Below are 8330 nucleotides of genomic sequence, written 5' to 3'. Positions count from 1 at the left end.
TCTGTCTCTGCCCATGCCAAGCACTTTGATGCATAGCACCAAGCTCTGTGTGGGAACACCTTCTGTCTCTGCCCATGCCAAGCACTTTGATGCATAGCACCAAGCTCTGTGTGGGAACACCTTCTGGGCCCTATTAAGCAAGTGGAATCTAATTACATATAATTTTACAGTTTTTAAGACGTGGGGGCGGGTGCAATGTCATATTACAATTATGGGCCAGGTGAGAAGCGCTTTCGACACCCCGTGGTGTGAGCAAAACGGCCTTGAATTAGTCATGGGAGTGTTTCAGGGAGTTTTGAGGCTTACCCAATGAACATGTCCGTACTATTCTCTTTACGACACCAGCTGATGTCCTCATGGAATGCGCCCTTTTCGGCAAGTGGTATTACATTTCTGCAGACTGGCACCATAGACATGACATGACTTTGTCACATTTGGGTTAATTATTCCTATTGCACTGCATGCTGTCACCTTTATGCCTCAAAAGAACAGATCCACAAGCTGTCACAGCCATGATGTGCATAGCTTGTAGGCCTATGTCTCTATTTTGTTAAGTAACTTGCAGTGTTCATTGGAAAGTCATTACAGCGGCGCAGCCATATGCTAAGGGAGAGAGATATACGCACATCATCACTTCATTTGTTTCTGTTCTAAGCATGAAAAACAGCTGTAAAAATCTTTATTCTAGTTCATTTGATTCATAAATGAATAACTAAGCCTTTGAAATGGCACCTACCTATACCTTTCAGATCGGAATGGAACTGCGAGTAGATACGCAGCATTGGCTGGCAAATTGGCAATCCATGCGTAATGTTCCCAGAATCGTCTAACCCCCGAACATACAAGTTCGTTTGATATTGTTTAATTCGATAATGATAGAACCATATACCATACAGCGAATGAAAGCAAGATTCCTAAGGAATGTGGGGATTTTTACATTTTAAAAAACGGCTGAGAAATGAGAGAACCATGAGTGTTTATAATATCAAATATTATAAGAATAATATGAAAGACAAACGGGCTGTGAAGAGCTCAGCTCACCATCCCGACAAGGAGGAAATATAGCCTATAGTGCATGCACGTATATGCACTGACTGTTGCACACACGCTCTTTATTTGTTTCTATTGAAAAACACCAGTAAAATAACGTTTATTTTATTTTATTTCATTCGAGTCACGACGAAGGAATGAGTTGAAATGCCATACGTGCGCCATGCGTATTGCTGCGGCCCCAATGTTATGGTCTTCGCTCGTAGCATTTTATTGAAGAAGAATTGAGTCGGGTGTGATACAGCGTATGAAAGCAAACTTCCCAGTGATTATGGAGATGTTTTAATTTTAAAAAAAGGTTTAGAAATGAGCGATATATGACCCTTTATAATCTCAACGAGAAAGCCAGAAAGCTCGCTGTTGCCATGTCTCATAGAAACAAGTAAATAGGTCTATAAACATACTCCCAAAAGAATCGCATATAACAGGGGTCTACAACCTATTTTAAATGAAGTGCCATGTTTTTATTTTCTAGATAGTGAGTCTGCCATATCAAGATTCCTTTTAATGACACCACATTAAAATTTCCAGCATATTTTGATTGTCCACAAATATAAAGTTCTTCCTTCTTTTTACATATTTTCTTGCACATTGTTATAATGATCATTATAAATATATATCCCCCTGCAGTCAGAGTTCATTGTTTTAATGAATGAATGTGATGCATTGTGAGCTGGTAGATCTGCTATTTTCAAAAGTAATCTTTGAAAAAAGTGACAATAAGAATATTTTTGAAAAATGTTATTGAAACATTTAAAAACACAAATCTGTCATGGGGGTCACTGGCTTAGTTGGGCAAATGCATTCATCTGGGGGTCCTTGACATGGGAATGTCGCTGTGTGAGGATCACTGGTTTAAACAACATTAGGAGAAAAGCCCAAATAAGCACTTTAGAAACAAGAAAAGCAACCACAACTACCAATATTTACAAGCAACTTTGCAGAAAAAGAAGCCGCTTATAATAAACAGACATGGCAACACTCCAGCAGCACTCCAGAGCCGCTCAAGTGTAAAATCAAACAGTGCTTTTGGCTTTTAAGACGTGGTCAGACCCAGGCGGAATCGGTATGCGCTGAGTGTTTTTAGGTCAAGGGGCTTAATAGCAACTAGCGCAAAGCGAAAATAATTAACATATGGACACTCCCCCAATGCTAAATTATGCAGGAACGTGGTATTCCATATGAGTGAGCGCTCACCACGGCTTCCATAATACGAAAAGGCGCAGAGCGAGGGCGAAATCTGTATTACCGCATGGGTTTTTCGTCTTGCTTAATAGGGCCCTCTGTCTCTGCCCATGCCAAGCACTTTGATGCATAGCACCAAGCTCTGTGTGGGAACACCTTCTGTCTCTGTCCATGCCAAGCACTTTGATGCATAGCACCAAGCTCTGTGTGGGAACACCTTCTGTCTCTGCCCATGCCAAGCACTTTGATGCATAGCACCAAGCTCTGTGTGGGAACACCTTCTGTCTCTGCCCATGCCAAGCACTTTGATGCATAGCACCAAGCTCTGTGTGGGAACACCTTCTGTCTCTGCCCATGCCAAGCACTTTGATGCATAGCACCAAGCTCTGTGTGGGAACACCTTCTGTCTCTGTCCATGCCAAGCACTTTGATGCATAGCACCAAGCTCTGTGTGGGAACACCTTCTGTCTCTGTCCATGCCAAGCACTTTGATGCATAGCACCAAGCTCTGTGTGGGAACACCTTCTGTCTCTGTCCATGCCAAGCACTTTGATGCATAGCACCAAGCTCTGTGTGGGAACACCAGTGGTGGAAAGTAACCAAGTACATTTACTGAAGTACATTACTTTTACTTCTACTCCACTACATCTCGGAAGCAAATATTGCACTTTTACTCCACTACATTTATTTTAAAACTTTAGTTACTAGTTACCTTGTTGATTTGGATTATTATTACAACACACATTACCCAATGTTAACCCTTAGACAGATTTTTACTGGAAAACACGTGGAGTTATGCATTAGTTCTGTCTGACTTGTACGTGATTTTCCGTAGTTCTCTTTTTTTATTAATACCAATTGATTAATTCGGTCCGCACCTCTGTATATAGTATTGAGCATAAATATCAACTACATTTCCCAGAAAACCCGTGTCACGTGACACACGTGTACGCTTTGCCATTGGAAGCTGATCCCACACCCCAGTAAACAGTGGGGGCGGAGGGAGTTTTCATAGTTTTCAGTGTTCAGCCCGTTTGACGTCTCGCCCGAGCGATTTTCTATCAGAAAAAGTTGAAAGCAGTAATATTTATTTGAGCGAGTTTTGTGGTAGTAGTATTGATCCATACACGTCCCAGTCGCCTTCTCCAGTCCCCACCAGCCCGGTCGCTGGGACCGGTGGCTGGGCTTAGAACCGGAGCGGGGACCGGCCACTACCACTCATTGTCTCCTCATCGTCGTCCGATGAGCTATACCGGGAAACCATTGAAAGAAGACGATCAACCCGGAATGTTTTGAGGTAATCTTATTGTAGAAAATGCCCTTCTATAGTGATCAGAAATCATGGACAAAAGAAATCTACAAGCTCACAACGCGTCGCACATAACCACGCGTTGCTTCAGTAAACGATGCATGTTTGTTCTCCGTATTTGTAGACAGTAAATAAAAGGAGCGAACATTACTCTTCAGATCAGATCGCCTATATGGCACGCTACAATATAAAATAATTGTACTGCCATGCGTGCATGGCTGCATGCCTGCTACGATACATTTGTACTGCACCGACCGACACTAACCCCCCCTCCAACCATTAGCCAGCACCTTTTACTGTCTACAAAGACGGAGAACAAACATGAGGATCTACAAGCTCAAACAGGTCACATGCGCGACGCGTTGTGAGCTTGTAGATTTCTTTTGTCCATGAGTTATATGAGCTTGTATGATAATCGCATTCATTGTATTGTATGTAACAGCCAGTGGAATGTGGCGACGCGATGGTGCTGGATATTATACCCGCGAGCACTCATTGGTGTCATTCTAACGTCGCCTATTATTTTATCGTGATACTAGCAGCCAGCTCTACAAGCTCAAACAGGTCACATGCGCGACGCGTTGTGAGCTTGTAGATTTCTTTTGTCCATGAGTTATGAGCTTGCATGATAATCGCATTCATTGTATTGTATACAATCACACCCGTGTGAACTGAGTGGTGTAAGGTCTGTATGACGTAATGAAATCATGTCTGACGTAATGAAATCACACCCGGGTGAACAGGGTGAACATAGCAACCATGCTCATTTTTTCTGCACAAACAAAGCCAGTTGTAGGAATCACACCCGGGTGAACAGGGTGAACATAGCAACCATGCTCATTTTTTCTGCACAAAAAAGCCAGTTGTAGGAGTGGTTTACACCACTCAACAAAAAAGCCAGTTGTAGGAGTGGTTTACACCACTCAACAATCATGATTTTACATTGTTTAGTGTGTCACCGTGTGATGATGATGATGATGACGATGATGTCAGATAGCCTACGTCCCCCCACCGGCCAATAGCCAGTACCATTTCTGCAGTGTTTGCTAGCAACTAGCCAACAGCCAGTGGAATGTGGCGACGCGATGGTGCTGGATATTATACCTGCGAGCACTCATTGGTGTCATTCTAACGTCGCCTATTATTTTATCGTGATACTAGCAGCCAGCTACAAACACCATGTAATAGTAGCGTGCACTGACAACAGCTAAATGTTTATTTTTTATATATTTAGAACTGACATCAGATGAGGAGGAGGATGATGATGAAGACGAAGAGTCAAGACTGCGATGGAGTTCTCCGACACTGAACCGGATTCATTCATTTCAGGGGGGCAGTTTTGTTTATTTTATTATTATTATTTAGCCTACACACACACACACCGTCAAGAACAACTGGAATGCAGTGGTTTGGTGACACTGGGGAGTTTGGGGACAACTGTTTTGTATGTAGGCCTATTTATTTTCTGTAATATTTATTATAATTTTATTATGTTAGTAGTCATAAAAAATAAAAGACGCTTTTACAATGAGTTAGACCTGTCATGGCTATTTTGTTCACTATTGTGAGGTTTATTGTATATGACTAAGCGAGTTTCAACTGTGATTTACTCTGTAACGGTAGATGGTAATAACTCAATTTCTTTTTTATAATACAGTATACATTCAAGTCTATATTTTGATACATTTCATGGGCACCAAGTCAAAACAATGTCCTTGGATGTGTTTTTTATCAAAACTGTGTTTCTTCATAATAGGTTTTTGAGATACATGCATGAATAGACAAGGTACTGGTAAGACTATGTAAACATGGTATATATCAAAATGTGCGTTAGAATGTCTAATTTTACCCCAAAAAAGTTTATATGATGTTCCAATTCAGAGATATGGGGACTTTTAGCTGGATAGGTCAGATTGATCATGACTGACCATGCTATTTATAGATGGCAAAATATCTACAGTGGTACATGTGAGAAACTTTTTATTTTATTTTAATTGAACTAGACAACTCACCCTTTAAAATGAGATATTGCATGGCTATGTACGCCCAGCAGAAAAAAAGTTATTTAGAAAATAAAACTTCAACCGGGCATAACTTTTTTTGTTGTCCTAGAAACACTACCCAGTGTAAATGCAGGCTCTTTTAAATGGCTTCCAACACAAAAACTAAACATTTCATCAACTCAGTTCATTTTTTTCCTGGAAGCAGACAAGTCAAGCTTTCTCTGAAGGTCTTTCGTTGTCACACATTCACAACAGAGAATTTTCAATAAATCATTCAAAAACGGGATTATGCCATAGAGAAGTCTACCTACTATATAGAAATCCTTGAAACGCTCAAAGAGTTAATAATTAACAAATTGTATAGTTAATAAACTATACAATTTGAAAATGAAAATTGATACTAAAAGTCACACGCGTGTGAAGTGAGGGGCGCTCTTATCATCGTACATCATCCATTCATTGTGTAGGACAAAAAATTGCAGATTTGCTCGTCTATATACGACGTAAATTCTCCATTCATTGTCAATGGGAATTTAATCTTGTGTAGGACAAAAATAGCTGATTTGGTCGTCTACATACAGTATGGCGTAAATTCTCCATTCATTGTCAATGGGAATTTAATGTGTTTTGTGTAAGACGAGAATCTACATTAAAACTCAATGGTCGCCAAGGACTTATTTAACTTCTTTTTCATGATGTCCTGGAGCGCCAAGGCCGTGTTTTTCGTGTTTTATAACATGGTAAAAAAAAAAAAAAAAAAAAAAAAAAAAAAAAAGGGTTTTTTTTAGACTTTTTTTTTGAAAAAAATAAAAATATATAAAATAAAATAAAAGATATATGGTGGCGGTCTGGGACTTGTGGCGCCCCCTAGTGGCGGTGGATGTTAATAGCTGAAAATAGGAGGGGCTAGCTAGCGCCCCTCAAAATAATGTGAGTACTTTTTCCACCACTGGGGAACACTCTGATATGGGCAAGACTTGACATGATGTGCCCTATGCCCTGCGGCTGCGGATACGCACACCGTTGAAGTCATTTGCACACAATGAAAGTAGGGCTACATCGTCTCTGTTCGGGTGGAAACCTCATATGTACAAAACTGTTTTCAGGATTCAAATTTAAAAAGAGCAAAAGTAGCAGATCTACAGGCTTTCGAGCTTGTGGATCTGCTCCTTTTGATACTGTAGTAGTAGGGCACATTTTGGGGGGAACCTCTTTTGGTGTTTTAAACATGTTATACTTTAGCTATTGAAAAATAGCAGATCTACAAGCTCATAGCGCGCCACCGAGTGGCGCGCTACGAGCTTGTAGGTCTGCTATTTTTGAAAAATCGTGAAAATATTTATTTCAGAAAACTGGAGGATTTAGAAGATTTTTTTTTATTTTGAGGTCAGGCCTAAATGGGTTAAGTACCAGGTCTTATGACTTAACTTAAGATCTGGAGGCGTGGTCAATGCTGTTTGGCCACTCATAATAGCCAAATGGCATTGATCACGCCGCCAGGTCTTAAGTTAAGTAATAAGACCTGGTACTTAAGACACGCATAATACTGCCCAGAGATGAGAGGTTTCTGCCCGACGACAACGATATGCACCCCCGACACACACGATGCCCATTGCCCACTGTGCCCAGGAGGGTACACACACGATGCCCATTGCCCACTGTGCCCAGGAGGGTATACACCTGCGAAGACATGCGTCAAACAAGTGTGCTACAACAGCTGTTTCTCTCTCTCGCTCGCCCGCCCGCACGCGCACACACACACGCTCGCAGTGTCTTGTCTCATACTATCAGAGCTGTGATTAATAAATGCCTCAGTCTCTCTCTAGCGGTGTGTGTTCTTGTGAATGTTTGTTTCGTCAAATGTCAACTGTTAGATGTCTTGGAGGCATGAAATAAGTATGTATACCGGTACCTGTATGTGTTCTTCTAACCAACTTGGGGCCGCAGTGGCTCAGTGTGGTATAGACTCTAACCGTCCTTTTTCCCAAGTGGGCAAAAGGAAGGTTCCTGGTTCGACCCCCCCCCCCCCCCCCCCCCCCCCCATTCTTTATGCAGAATGTCTCATTTCAAGTTTTCAAATGTATAAAAAATGTAAATCTTTTTACGCATTGTGAGCTTGTAGATTGGCTATTTTCAAATGGCCGATATGTGTAGGGCTGTAGTGGGTAATGTATGTTTTGTAATAACAATCCAAATCTACAAAATAACTACTAACTATAGCTGTCAAATAAATGTATAGTGGAGTAGAATTAAAAATATTGGAAAGTACAAATACTCAAAATTGTAGTTGAGTACAATACTTATGTAATTGCACTTACCGGTAACTTTCCACCACTGTATATAAATATTGGTAGTTGCGGCGGGTTTCCTTTTTTGGGCATGTTTCTAAAAGTGTAGTTGCTTATTTGGGATTTGCTTCCTAATGTTGTTTAAATCAGTGGTTCTCAAACATTTTCATGTTGACAAGAATGGACCGCCAAATCAGTATGTAAATTTGACCGCCCGGAAAATATTTTGTGCCGGTGTTACACGCATGTTCTGCATGCCTCTCAACTTCCTCATCCGCTCGTCGACATGCTTTGTACATGAGAAACTAAAAGCCCTCGAGGGAAGAATACAGACAGCTTGTCTCATAAAACTGTCTTCAATCATCTCTTTCTCGCGCACGCGCACGCACGCACGCACACGCACACACACACACACACACACACACACACACACACACACACACACACACACACACACACACACACACACACACACACACACACACACACACACAC

The sequence above is a fragment of the Electrona antarctica genome (assembly GCF_951216825.1).
Source record: "Electrona antarctica genome assembly, chromosome: 16".
NCBI classification, from domain to species: domain Eukaryota; kingdom Metazoa; phylum Chordata; class Actinopteri; order Myctophiformes; family Myctophidae; genus Electrona; species Electrona antarctica.
This window is presented reverse-complemented; position numbering follows the sequence as displayed.